This window comes from Theobroma cacao, chromosome 6, assembly GCF_000208745.1.
Source record: "Theobroma cacao cultivar B97-61/B2 chromosome 6, Criollo_cocoa_genome_V2, whole genome shotgun sequence".
In the NCBI taxonomy this organism is placed as follows: Eukaryota; Viridiplantae; Streptophyta; class Magnoliopsida; order Malvales; family Malvaceae; genus Theobroma; species Theobroma cacao.
Window position 1 is genome coordinate 24931968 of NC_030855.1, and position 15271 is coordinate 24947238.

Consider the following 15271-nt stretch of genomic DNA (forward strand, 5'->3'; position numbering starts at 1 on the left):
ATTCATGACTTTAGATTCAGATTTTTTTAGGAAAGCTCACCGAGTCAACCCAGAAAAGCTTTGTAAATATCTTCAGCTAGTATCCATAGAATAGTGACATAAAGCAAGATGTTGTTCCTTGTCATTACTTAGTAGTAGATTCTTTATGCTTTTCCTGGGGTAGTGAAAAAAAATAAAAAAGAAATAAAGGAAGTTACACCCACTAATCAATCATTGAGGTGACAAATTTGAAATTGCAACCTCGTTAACAAAACAGATTCTATTATTTGAAGTGGGTTCAATTAGTTTTGTAACAACACGTCCAACAAAAAATGCAAATACTGTTGATTGAGGACGTGTTATGGTCTCGCTTTCCAACATGACAATCACAGGTGTCATTCTAGGTCTATCGGCTAGTTCTTCTTGCACGCATAATAGCCCAATATGGATGCATTTAAGCACCTCAGCATCAACACAAAACTGTACAAGGAGATGATCTATTAGCTCCATTCCTTGACCTTTAGACCATAGTTTCCACGCCTACACAATTGTTACTTACAATTAGCATATAAGGAGGACTCATATAATCTTTGAAGACAAAGAAAGGATATAAACATACAAAAGTTAGGAGGCTTTCACCATGCTCTGACAGATGAAAACCATTATTCCTTTTTCCACTTATGATCTCTAGCAAAAAGTCCTTCCATTGTATTTTCGGGTGCCATGTATCCACTATTTCAATTTATAGGAAGCAATGGAAAAAGGATAAAGATAGAATTAGATGATCAATAGAAAATTTTAGAAATAGAGAAATCAATATTAAATATGAACATTTAACATTGTACTGTTATGAATCAATATTTTTTTTTGAAAAGTTATGAATCAATATTAACTAGATGCCTCAATAACAAAACGTGTTTTGTTCTAACTGTTAATCATGAAACATATTTTATTTTGATAATAACTGATTATTTGACTATTGCATTGCATTCACAAAGACTGACTTATGTTATAAATGATTAAAAGTAAAATAGTTTTCATAGAATTGACAAAAACATAAAATTTTGTGAACAGAGTTATAAGTTAAACTCATTTAATTTTAATAAATTTGGATAACTTACAATGGCAAAAATGAATAATAATAATAATAATAATAATGTCCATTCCAGATAAGCTTCAACTTATCATTGTTGGCTAAACAGGGCTAGAAATTGCAAATGCAGCATCCAACTCTTACTTTTAAAATACTTAAAGCAAGATATTTTCCGAAAGTGAGCTTCATGGATGCCTCAAAAGGGACTAACCCAAGCTACCTTTGGAAGAGTATTAGAGAGAGTCAAGTGGTTCTTAAGAAAGGTTTAATATGGAGAATTGGAAATGGCAAAAATATACGAGTTGCAATGACTTATGAGGCGAATGTGAATGCTTCAATGATGGTGTCAGAATTAATTGATGAGGACAATGTGATGTGGGATGCTGAGAAAGTAATGAGCTATTTTCCTCCATATGAGAGTAACTTAATTTTATCTATTCCCTTTAGTTGAGACTTCCTTTATGTTGAGTTTTAAGTTGACTAAAATTCTAGATCTTATTTGATTAGGATTCTTGTTTGTGTACAACATTGAGTAGTTGTATGGTTTTAAACTTTTTATTCCACATCGAGTACTAATCACATTCTACTTTGGACTTTTATATTATAAAAGTGGATTTCTAAGCTTTAGAATTGCAAGTAGTGCTTTGAGAGCTCTAGAAAGGGAATACCTTGTAACTCTGTCTTTTTGCTCTAGGTGGAGTTAGAGTGATTTGAATGAGCGTTCTTGGGAGGTTATTGAGAAAGAGTGTGCAAGGGATCTTGGGTTGGTTTAGGGAACCATAGAGGTTAATTTATTATACTTTAATTTCTTAATAATAAAAGAATAGTTTCACTCCGTGGAAGTAGGCAAGAGGCCGAACCACGTAAATTCTTGTGTTTTTCTGTTTGCTTGATTTCTCTGAGTTTTATCTTTGTTGTTTCTTAGGCAATTTTCATAACAAATTGGTATCAGAGCTTCAGGTTTAGTAAATTCAAGATTCAACAAGGATGTCAAAAGTTATTAGTTTTACGAATTTTTCAATTAAGAAGTTTGATGGGAAGACTAGTTTCACGCAGTGGCAAAGAAAGATGAAAGATCTCCTTGTGCAGCAAGATTTAATTTGCCTCTTGCTAGGAAATGAGGAAAGACAACTAGATGACATGAAGGGTGTTGAATGGGCAGAGTTAGAGCAAAGGTGTGTGAGCATTATTCGACTTTGCATTGGAGATAACGTGTTTAACCATGTTATTGATGAAGATTCTGCTCCAAGATTGTGGGCAAAGTTAAAGAAAATTTGCTTAACGAAAAGTTTTTCTAACAAGTTGCAACTTAGGCGAAAGTTGTATTGTTTAAAGATAGAGGAGAATGGAGATCTCATGAAGCATATGAATGAATTTGAGACGGTTGATGTGAAGATAGAGGAAGAGGAAAAGGCACTGTTGGTCCTGACTTCGCTTCTAGACTCCTATGAGGTATTTGTGGAATCTTTGATATGTGGGATGGATACAATAACATTAGAACAAGCACAAGCAACGTTATTGTCTTGTGAAGCTCCAAAGAAAAGTAAGGAAGGGGATAGAAATCCAAGTGGCTTGACATTAGTAACTAAGGTTCAAAGAAATAAGTCAACCGGTAAGGGATCTAAGGGTGGTAAGTCTAGATCCAACAATGTTCAGTGCTTTCAATGCAAAAGGTATGGACATATTAAAAGAGATTGTCCTACAAAAGGGGATGAAAGGAATAAGAACAAACATGAGTGTGCTTTCATTGTTGAAGGTGATGATTGTGATGTTTGTAGACACCCATTAAATAAAAATAAAAATAAATAAATCTAATAAAAATAAAAATAAAAAGAAAAAGAAGAGTCTGGAGACCCGCATGGCCTCCACAGTCAACAAAAACGGAGCATTAAATGCTCCTTCGGTGGTTAAGATTAGAAGATCTGTCCGATAGATATGTTTTTGACTTGAAGGCACCCATCTGAGATTCATGCTGAAAAGCATGATTGCCCTCTCCAGTTGTCCAAAAATTTGAACAACTAGGTTCTATAAGAACCAACAATTTCGCAAAACAGGGGAGATTTTGGAAAAATCAGAGGAAACGAAAGAAAAAAAATCAATCAAAAAAATCCTAAACATCTAGCAGTCAAGAACCACAATCCACAATCCACAAATAAAAAAAATAAAAAATAAAAAATTACAAAAAGAATAAACGAAAATGGGAGAAGTAGTGGGTAAATGAGGTTTTTTTTTGGTTTGTTTCTTTTGGAGGAAGAGTTAGTCATTTAGGATCGACGACAAAGGGGGGAACTCTTGGGGGTCTAGATCTGCCGATCTGCGGCAAGGAGAGAGAGAAAGGTTAGCTACCATCAAAGAAAAGAGGGGTTAGAGAAGAGAGAGAAAGATCGGTGAGTTGATGAGGGTGCAATCACTGGTAGAAGAGGAAAGAGAGGTTACCGTCGGTGGCTAGAAAGGCAAAGGGGGGGAGGAGTTTGAAGAGAAAAAGAAAGGAAAAATTTTAGAGAGAAGGTAGAGAGGGTGCGGTTAGAGAGAGAAAAAAAAGGCAGAAAATGAGAGGAGAAGGGAAAAGGGAGGTTTAAATACTTAAGGTTAGGAATTTCAAAACGACACCATTTTGGAAGGATTCCAGTCTGCCAAACAAGCACCCAAAACTGTGTGTTTTGAACTCTGCCTTATGGGCCTCAGGAAGCAGATCAGGCGCAGCAAATTTGGACTTCTGTGGGACATTGAACTGGGCTAAATTGAGCCCAGAAAGGTATAATCCTTCACTTTGGTTTGGGCTTGTTTCAATTCGTTTTGGGTTTAGCCCATTTTGTTAAATAAAATGTATTTTTTTGTTATAATTTAAACCATATTAGGAAATGTTATTTATATATATATACATATATAATATGAATGCTTATTTTAATGTTAGAAAATCAAAATAAAAAAAATAATGATAGTAATAATAATAAAAAAATAATAGTAAAGATGCATAGTTTAGAAGAACATATATATATATATATATATAATAAGTAAATAAATAGTAAGAAAATTAATAATAGATATAGTTTTTTTTTAAATAGTAATAATAATAAGCAAATGAGAAGAATAAAAAAAATAGAGAAAAGAAAGAAATATCTATATTATAAATATATTTAGATATTTGTAAATATAATATATATAAAAATACATGATACAAATATAAAATTATAAGAAAAATGAAACGATTATTTGAGAAATTTCACCTAAGAAAGGCAAAGAGTTGCCTCTTTTAAGTGAACTTTTTTTGGTGCGAAGTTCGAGATGAATTTTCACCGAAACGTCGGGATAAATTCGAACTCTAAACTCCAATACCCGTTAAGTCAAATAGTCATTGTTAAAAAATAAATTGACATAATGTTGCATTTGAACTTAAATTAATATAATTAGTTCATTAGCTTAAATAAATATTACTAAATAAAGTTAATTTAATCGTTTAAAAAATTAATTAATTAATTGTTTATTTGATAAGCTATATAATCAAGTAAAATATTAATCAACAACGTTAATTAAAGGATATGGATCTAAATAGAAAACAAAAAAAGATATAAAATAAATAAATAATCCATGAAAAAAATAATAAATAATAATAAACATATAAACTAGGTGATAAATTATTAAACACATAATTGGATGAATTATGAACCACCTAAGTCAATAAACGCGTGCATGTAGACATCATCATTTTAATCTGTCATAGCATGCCACATTTATCTTGCAAATGGTGCTAGAGTTTCGATGGTGGGATTTCCTCGAAAAACTTGTAGAGACGAGTTTTTTCGAGGATATCTCTAGGTGAGAAAAATGTTGAGACTTCACCAAAGCGTTGGGATGGTCTTTGAATGATTTTTCAATAAAAAATTGTTGATCCCATTATTTAAAACAAACAAATCATGACATCATTTTACGCTCGCATCATGTGCATATGCAAAACTGAATAAAAGACTAAATCAGCCAACTTGATAAAAATTAGTTAATAAGCAAGGATTGAGAAAATATAAGAATAAAATCAAAAGTAGGCTATAATAGGATAACTTAAGATTAAATAGTACTGTTCGTGGAATGGGTGCTAAGGAAGTGCTAACCCTTCTCCGTGCGTAATCGTACTCCCGAACCCAAATCTAAAAGATACATAGACCAGTTTATCATTCTTTCGACAGACCTAAAATTAATTTAGGATTTTATCGAGTAAAACGAAATAGGGTGGCCAATCACACCTAGAAAAAAAGATTAGTGGCGACTCCCAAACCATACTACATCTAGCAGTCGGGTTCCCGGACCCGCACGTTACGACAATGTCCTTGCAATCTCAGAAAATATGGATGAAAATTCTTATTAATATTTAGATTATACTTTTTCCATTCACATATGTTATCAAAAAGATTATTTTGATTTACTTCAAGAAGTGGTGGTTGGGAATTTGAGTTTGAGTAATAAGTCAATAGTGAAGGTCATAGGTTTTGAAGTGGTGAAAATCAAAGTGTTTGATGGGGTTGTGCGTTCTTTGGGTGGTGTGGCCTATGTCTCAGAGATGCATAAGAATCTAATATCATTGAGCCTGTTAGACTCCAAAAGGTATGGATATTCTGCTTGCGATGGAGTGGTAAAAGTCGCACAATGCGACATGGTCCTAATGAAGGGAAATTTGTATAATGGCTTATATCGTCTAAAATGTGAGGCCTCGAAATGATGGGAACAGTGCACAGGGGATGGTGGCTACCAAAGTAAGATTTCATTTGGCGAGGAGGTGATGAAAGGTTCCCATGGTGTAGACGATGGTGAAAGGATGAAAAATCTTGTTCGTAATGAATTAAAAAGGTCGTCGAGGTCCTTTTTCGAAGTCAATTAGTGCCATTGACTTGACGGCTACACAAGTGCATTGGTCGTTTTGTAGAATCGAGTGTTGGACCATGCTTGATTCGGTATGTGTGGTCGTGATAATTATAAAGGCTAATGATTTGGAAAGTCTTATGCTTGAAGAGTTGTTCAAGGCATTGGAAAGTAGGTGGAGTCAGAAGTTGCAATTAAGTGCGTCTGGTGGAAGAGGTTTAAGGAGTTTGAATTCAAGTCAAAGGTGAAGATTTGTTGAGTTTTAGGTTAACTAAAATTCTAGGTCTTATTTGATTAGGATTCTTGTTTGTGTACAACATTGAGTAGTTGTATGGTTTTAAACTTTTTATTCCATATCGAGTCCTAATTACATTCTACTTTGAATATTTATATTATAAAAGTGGATCTCTAGGCTTTAAAATTGCAAGTAGTGCTTTGAGAGGTCTAGAGAAGGGACACCTTATAACTCTATCCTTTTACTCTAGGTGGAGTTAGAGTGCTTTGGATGAGTGTTCTTGAGAGGTTATTGAGAAAAAGTGTATAAGGGATTTTGGGTTGATTTGGGGAACCATAGAGGTTAATTTATTGTAACGTAGGCAAGAGGGCGAACCACGTAAATTCTTGTGTTTTTTTATTTGCTTGATTTCTCTGAGTTTTATCTTTGTTATTTTTTGGGCAATTTCAATAACACTTCAGATAAGCAAGTGTGGGCTAATAGTAAGCATGGAGAGTATACAGTGAAGTCTGGATATTGCTTGATGTCATTTTATTTGTCTGCTTCAGAGACTAGTAGTTCAAATGGAATATTAGATGTGTTCTGGAAGAAATTATGGAGTTTAAATATTCCAAGGAAAATTATCTTCTTTGTGTGGAAAGTTTTGAAGGTTGCCCCCCCAACCACGAAAGCTTTAAATCAACGAAAAATTAATGTGGATATTAATTGTGTATTATGCCATGAAGCTGAAGAAACTGATTTTCATGTTTTGTGTTGCTGTTAGTTTGCGAGAGCAACATGGCTAACTTCAAGGTGGGGATTCAGAGACTTTGAAGTACATTACAATTCTATTTTTGATTGGCTTAACCAAGTGAGTGGCAGAGTTGGCCAAGGGGATGTTAGAGATATAGTATGTATATTGTGGGCCATATGAAAAGCAAGAAATTTAAGAATTTTCAAAAATTAGAATATGGACCCAGTACAGGTTATTGAGCTTGGACTTGACATGAAAGGTCAATATTGTATGGCTATGGATGATAGTGGAACAGTTGGCCATGATATGGGAAGAGATATTAGAGGATTTCAATCGAGAAATGTGACTCTACACTTTGATGCGACAATGGACCAAGTAGAAGAAACAATGAGAGTAAGTGTTGGATTTAAAATTAGAAGATCAGATGGTCAGTTTTTATTTGCGACAGCAAGGAAAATACAGATTAGTGCAAGAGTGGAGGAAGCTAAGTTGCAGGCACTGGTTTTGGCATTAAGTTACTGTGAAAAAGAACATATTACGATCAATGATATTTATCTGGATAACCAATTGATTGCAGGATGGATAAAGAAGAAGCAAATTACTGGAGCTTAGGGCAACTTAATTGAAGATTGCATTGTTTTGATGGAGAGGATTAGCTGTCAATCCATTAATTTCTGTTCTAAAGATATCAATAAGCCTACACATTTGATTGCCCAAGTAGCTAAAAGAATGGGTAGTGAGGAGATAGCATGGAATGAAGTCCCAGATCTACCAATGCTTATCCAAAATGTTGTTGATAATGATAGGAATATGTTTTTGAGTTCTAATGGGTAATTTGAACTTGTAAATGAACTGATAAAATTCCATGGTTGGTGAGTACTCTTTTTTCCTTAACAAAGGGTTTTCCCAAAGGGTTTTACTGTGCTAAGGTTTTTAATAAGGCTTAGCTCCATGGGATGATAGACATACGGGGTAGGTGGTAAGTCAATGTTTAGTATTAGTATTCTTGGTATGATTTTTGATGAATCAATGAAAAAGTATTCTTATTCCAAAATAATAATAATAAAATGTCCATTCTCGATAAGCTGAAGAGGAAATGAGTTGGGAAGAATATGTAGACTTACTATGTTTCAACTAGTCTATTTGTATTTGCTTGATTTTGATCTCCGTAAAAAAAATTCTTGCCATACCAGAATCTAGAATTTTAGGATTCATCTCATGATTAAGTAAAACATTACTTAGTCTCTATGAATAATTTTAAGACGAGAGTCATTGTGCAAATACGTGATACCTCAAGCAATTCTTTTTATAATGCTAAATCGCTTTAGCCAAGACAGTTTATTAGACATGCTTGAATCTGACAAAGGTCCCAATTGGGAATAATGAAAATTTGAAAAAATCAATGACAAGTTAACTTTTTCACCCTTGTTTCATTTGCAAGATAGTGTTGTTAGTTAAAGGTTCAAGGTTGAAAGATCAAACCAAACAAGAAAATTTCAAGGCTTCTATTGGGCATGAATTCATTTATTAGCAACATTTCGTTTTTCTCTAAGCAACATCCGAAGAGCCTCATCGGATTTCTATGTTGAAATCTGATACTTAACATGACTTGATTCTTGAACTCATGTCGCCCTTAACCGGAAGTTCTTGAGAGCTTTTTTATTGCAATTTCTTTACCATCTGGTAATGTACCCTGGAAGAATTTATTAAATTATGTAACATACCACAATTCAACTGGAAAATAGTTTCAAAACTTTGAAATATTAACATGCTTCATTTACTAGTATCAAGCTCTAATCATGTTACATAATAAATTTATGCATCAAGAGTTAACTCCTATAAAAATTACTAACCATAATTACCTTGTATACAGGGCCAAATCCACCTTCCCCTAGCTTATTGTTGTTAGAAAAGCGATTTGTCGTTGCATGTAAAATATGCAACTGAAATGAAAGAAACTCTCGAGATCTCGCCACCTTTTCTCCCCTAAAAGTTTCACTTGAGTGCTCTTTGCCAATTCTTCTCCTAACCAAGTCAAGTAATTGAACTATTTTCCTATTTTCTTTATCCTTTGCAATAAAACAAAATGTGATTGCATAGTCTTAGCTTTACTTTTACCTACACAATATATATAAGAACCAACATAGAATGGGGAATGTCTCTTCCTATGTTATCTTGTATCATTACTGTTACCAAGGAAATTTTTTGTTAATCCCTTATTAATGAAATCTCAATGCTTTGCAAAAAAAAAAAAATGGTTGCTTGGGGTGGAAATCAATGCAATGATATTCCGGTTCAAACTAATTGCAGGAAGAAAAGCAATTTAATGATCCAACAAAAGAAAGGAGATTGGACAAAAAAAGTGACTAATTTTCGATGTAAATAATACATCAACTATATTATATTGATTTATAAAACGAACAAGGTGAAGGTGGAAGAAGTAAAAAAAGAGGTGCAGGCGACGTTGAAGGAGGAGCTGCAGGCGACGTTGGGGACGAAGTTACTATAGTTTGGTTACTTGGGCTATATAATGGGGTAACTCCATATTGCATAGTACAACTAGGATGGAGAACAAATCCTGTTACTTTTCCATTGCAACAATTTTGTTGCATTTGCAAAATAGCAAAAACCAATAACTAGTTAACTTTTTCACCATTGTTTCATTTGCAAGATCGTGTTGTTAGTTAAAGGCTCAAGGTTAAAAGATCAAACCAAACAAGAAAAGGTTAAGGCTTCTGTTGGGCATGAATTCATATATTGGCAACTTTTTGTTTTTCTCTAAGCAACATCCTAAGAGCCTTACCAGATTTCTATGCTATAATCTGGCAATTAACATGACTTCATTTTTGAACTCAAGCAGCCCTTGACTAGAAGTTCATGAGAGCCTTTTAACTACAATTTCTTTACCATCTAGTAGTGTACCTTGAAAGAATTTATTAATGTATGTAACATACTATAATTCAACTAAAAAAGCTTTAGGATTCTAAAGTATTAACATGCTTCATTCACTCACATCAAGCTCTAATCATGTTATGTAATTAACTTATGCATCAAGCTTTAACCATAATTACCTTGTATACAGGGCCAAATCCACCTTCCCCAAGCTTATTTTCATAACAAAAGTGATTTGTCACTGTATGTAAAATATGTAATTGAATTGAAGGAAACTCTTGAGATCTCGCATCTCTTTCTCTACTAGGATTTTTGCTTGAATGCTCATAGCGAATTCTTCCCTTTACCAAGTTAAGTAATTGAACTTCTTGGCTATTTTCTCTATCCTCTGTAATAAAACTATTGAAGATTTAATCTTCTTCTCTATTTTGGAGTCTGTTGAAGAATGAAGATTGGAAGCTGTTGGAGACTGGAAGGAACTAACGGCATTATGAAGTTGGAAGCTTGTTAGTTAAAGGATGTAGTTTTGCTTTCTTTTTAAAGTTTGTATTTTTTAAATGTTGTCGTTTTGTCATAAGTCTTAGTTTAGTGTCATACGGCACCATGCTTTGCTGTTTTATCTGTGTCTCATTTTTTTTATTTTGCTCTATTAGTATAAAGTTGTTGCTCTTGTTGCTGAAGCATAGAAATCAATGGCATTTGTTTCCGTGCTCAGCTGAGTTAGTTTGTAATGCATAATATTCAAAGCTAGATCTAAGGAGGTTAATATAAATGTTGCAAGAGAATAAAAGAAAAATACCTTTTTCCCAAATTTTGAATTATTTTTAATTCTCTCTATTTTCTCTCTCTTTCTTTGATATTGTGTTCATCATTCTCTTGAACTTTTTTTCTCAAAATCACTTCATGGCATCAGAGCAGATTGTCTTAAGGTACCTGTAATACACTGTTGTTGATTCTCAGTATCTTTGATTTTCATGATGGCTATAACTAGATTCAGTGTAGCTTTACCTTTTGTGTTTACTAGTGTGAATTACCCCTTTTGCGTAGTGAAAATGAGGTCCTATCTCAAGGTATTTGACTTGTGGGACGTGGTGGAGTCTGGTGAGATGCCTGTTCAAAGGCATGCTAATCCAACCATTGCTCAAATCAAGCAACACTTGAAGGAAGTAGCAAAAAGGTATAAAGTTTTGATTAGTCTTTAGTCAGCTGTGTTAGAGTCGATTTTTGGAAAGATTACGCATCTGAAAGATCCTAAGCAAGTGTGGGATAGTATAAGAGAAGAATATCAAGGAAATGATAGAACCAAGGTTATGCAGATCATGAATTTGTCTCAACAGTTTGAGGTGATGAAGATGAAGGAAGAGGAAAGCATTCAAGAGTACATAGACAAGCTATTGAAGCTAGTGAATCAGCTTAAAATGCTAAGACAAGAGGTCACTGATCAGAGGATGGTTAATAAGATTCTAGTGAGTATGTTAGATAAGTTTGAATCGAAGGTAACTTTATTAAAGGATTTAATGGATTTAACTAAGATTTCTATGAAAGAATTAATTTATACTTTACTAGCTTTTGAATAGAGAAAAGCTCTTAAGCTTGAAAACTTTATAGAGAATGCCTTGATTGCTAAAACTAAATGGTAATGGTTTCAAGAAGACTAAGTCGAAAGGAACTAAAACTATTGATGAAAAGCAGGGAAAGTCAATTGGTAAATATCTTCCTTGCCCAAATTGCAAGAAGAAGAATCATACTGAACGATACTGCTGATTCAAACCAAATGTCAAATGTAGGGCCTACCAACAATTGGGGAATATTGAAAGAGTATGCAAGAACAAGAAAAAAGAACTAGAGGCTCAAGTTGCAGTAGCTGAGTAGGAAGGTAAGTGTGAAGAGGTCTTGTTCATGGTTAAGATAGGTGGGGAATTTGGTAAATGTAGTGTTTGGTTGCTGGATAGTGCTTGCTCTCATCATCTTACAGGTAATCAGTTTATGTTTACTGATCTTGATACTAGTTTTATTTCCAAAGTCAATATTGTTGCTGTTAAAACAACATCTGGTATGAGATATATTAGAAGTGTTCATTATGTGCTTGAAGCATATCATAATCTGCTAAGTGTTGGATAGTTGGCAGATGAACATTATGTTTTACTGTTCAAAGATAAAGTTTGCACTGTATTTGATTCTTGTGGTGAAGAAATATTCAATGTTCAGATGAAGAATAACTGTTATCTAGTGAATTTGAAGGACAGTGTGAATATAGCTTTGTACAGTGAGAAGGATAAGTTTGAGCTTCAGCACAAAAGATTGGGACATGTGAACTATGATTCCTTGTCTTTGATGGCATTTGATCAGTTGGTGAATGGTTTACCAAGCATTGTTAAACCAGAAAGGTTGTGTGTAATTTGTCAATATGGAAAGTAGACTAGAAAGATATTTCCTAAGAAGAGCAGTTGGAAAGCATCTCAGAAGTTGGAGTTAGTCCACACTGACATATGTGGACCTATGAAAGTTCTTTCACTTAGTGAAGGTAGGTATTATATACTGTTTCTTGATGAATTTACTATATATTGCTGGGTTTATTTCTTGAAGCAAAAGTTTGATGCTTTGAAGACTTTAACTAAGTTCAAAGCATTAGTAGAGAACTTCTCAAGTCTAACTATAAGGACTTTGAGAAGTGATCATGATATTGAATTTACTACAGCAGAATTTGAGAAAATCCTGACTGAACATAGTGTGCGGCATCAGTTAATTGTCACCTACAATTCACAGCAAAATGGTAAATCTGAGAGAAAAAACAGAACCTTAATTGAAATGGGAAGATGTTTGCTTTTCCAGATAAGGTTGCCTAAGAAGTTTTGGGCAGAGGCAGTTAATTCCTCCAACTAGATTCAAAATAGAGTTTGTATTAGAGTGTTATCTCAAAAAACTCTTTTTGAACTGTGGTTTGGATAAAACCTTCTGTTGCTTATCTAAAAGTTTTTGGATGTATTTGTTTTGCAAAGGTGTCTGATGAGAGGAGATCCAAATTTGATGAAAAGTCAAAGTTAGCTGTTCGTATTGGTTACAGTGAGGTATCCAAGGGGTACAGATTGTATGATGTTGAATCTAATAAAGTGTTCATCAGCAGGGATGTTAATTTTGATGAAGGGCAAAGTTAGAACTGGATTAAAAACACTGTTAAGGTTTCAAAAATAGTGACTAATACAATGAAAGATTCATTTCTAGCTGATGATGAAGTTGATTAAGATGATATTGAAGATGAAAGGCTTGCTGTGAGAGGCACTAAAAGTTTGAGTGAGATCTACAATAGGTGCACTGTGGCTATTTCAGAACCAGCAAGCTACACAGAAGTTGTAACTGATAAAAATTGGGTAGATGTCATGAGTAATGAGAATAATATGATTCAGAAAAACAATACTTGGATGCTTGTAGACATGCCTGAAGGAAAATATGTGATTGGTGTTAAGTGGATATTCAGAACAAAGCTAAATCTTGATGGATCAATGAATAAGTACAAAGCAAGACTTTTTGTTAAAGGATATACTCAGATTTATGGTGAAGATTATATGGGAACCTTTGCTCTTGTTGCTAGGCACGATATTAGAATGTTGACTGCCTTGTTTGTTAGAGAAGGATGGTGAATTTACCATCTAGATGTTAAATCTGTTTTCTTGAATGGCTACCTTTCAGAAGATATATTGATTGAGCAACCTGAGGGTTATGTGGTAAAAGGTTCTAAAGGAAAAGTTTGCAAATTAATTAAGACCTTGTTTGGTCTTAAGCAAGCCCCCCGTGCTTCGTATGAGAGAGTAGATGATCATTTTATAAAGCAAGGGGTTCAAAAGAGTGTTACTGAGTCAACTTTGTATGTGAAGTGTTTAAATGGCTCAGTTGCTCTTATAATGGCTCTTTATGTTGATGATTTATTACTAACTGGTTCTAACAGTAATGTGTTTGAGGAGTTTAAGTAGCAAATGATGAAGGAATTTGAGATGACTGATTTAGGGTTGATGACTTATTTCTTAGGGATGGAAGTGGTTTAGTTGAAAGATGAGATAGCTTTGCATCAGTCTAAGTATGCAAAGGATTTGTTAAAGAAATTTAACATGTCCTTATGCAAAATAGTTCCAACTCCTTTGGTTTCTGGTGTTAGTTTCAGTAAGAATGATGACTCAAATCCTACTGATGGTCAAGTTTACAGAAGTATGATTGGTTTTCTTTTGTATTTGTCTTCTATAAGGCTTGACATAATGTTTGCTACCATTTTTTTGTCCTGATTTATGCAAAATCTTTCAATTCTGCATTTGAAAGCTGCCAAGAGGATTCTAAGGTACATAAAAAGTACTGTTGGTTATGGCTTGAAGTTTCTAAAGGAAGAAAGTAATGATTTGAAAGGTTTTAGTGATAGTGATTGGGCTGGATCTTTAGATGATTCGAAGAGTATTGGAGGATATTGTTTCTCTTTTGGCAATGCTATCTTTACTTGGAATTCTAAGAAGCAACAGTTAGTTGCTCAGTCTTCAACTGAAGCTGAGTATGTAACAACAATAGCTGTTGCTAATCATGCTTTATGGTTGAGAAAAGTATTGAAAGATTTGGGGTTTAAGTAGGAAATGGTACTGTGTTGTTTGTTGACAACTTGTCTGCAATAGCAATTGCTAAGAATCGTATTCAGCATGGTAGAACCAAGCATATAAAGGTTAGATATCATGCTTTGAGAGATGTTGTGAAGGACAATGAGATTAATCTGCAATACTGTCCTACCGGTGAACAATATGCTGATATTTTCACAAAGAGTCTAAGTAAAGAAAGGTTTGAGGATCTTAGGTTATGCCTGGAAATTTGTCAGATCAAAGATTAAGGGGGAGTGTTGAAGATTTAATCTTTTTCTTTGTTTTGAAGTCTGCTGAAGAATGAAGATTGGAAGCTGTTGGAGATTGGAGGGAACTAACGGCATTATGAAGTTGGAAGCTTGTTAGTTAAACGATGTAGCTTTGCTTTTTTTTTTTTTTTTTTTAAAGTTTGTATGTTCTAAATGTTGTTGTTTTGTCATAAGTCTTAGTTTAGTGTCATACGGCACCATGCTTTGCCGTTTTATCTGTGTCTCGTTTTCTTTTATTTTGCTTTGTTGGTAGAGAGTTGTTGCTCCTGTTGCTGAAGCACAGAAATCAATGGCATTTGGTTCCGTGCTCAGCTGAGTTAGTTTGTAATGCATAATATTGAAAGCTAGATCTAAGGAGGTTAATATAAATGTTACAAGAGAATAAAAGAAAAATACCTTTTCCTAAATTTTGAATTATTTTTAATTCTCTCTCTCTCTCTCCCGATATTCTGTTCATCATTCTCTTGAACTTTTCTTCTAAAAATGACTTCAAAAACATGATGTAATTATTGTTTTTTTGAAAAGTAATTAAACATGATACAATTGGCATAACAATATAATACAAATTTGTAATGCCAGGCAAGATTAATCCAATGCATACCTTGAATG

The 15271-nt window shown here is 33.8% G+C and overlaps 1 pseudogene; it reads right to left on the minus strand.

The window, feature by feature from the left end:
- On the minus strand, positions 211 to 9075 carry LOC108662464 (annotated as a pseudogene).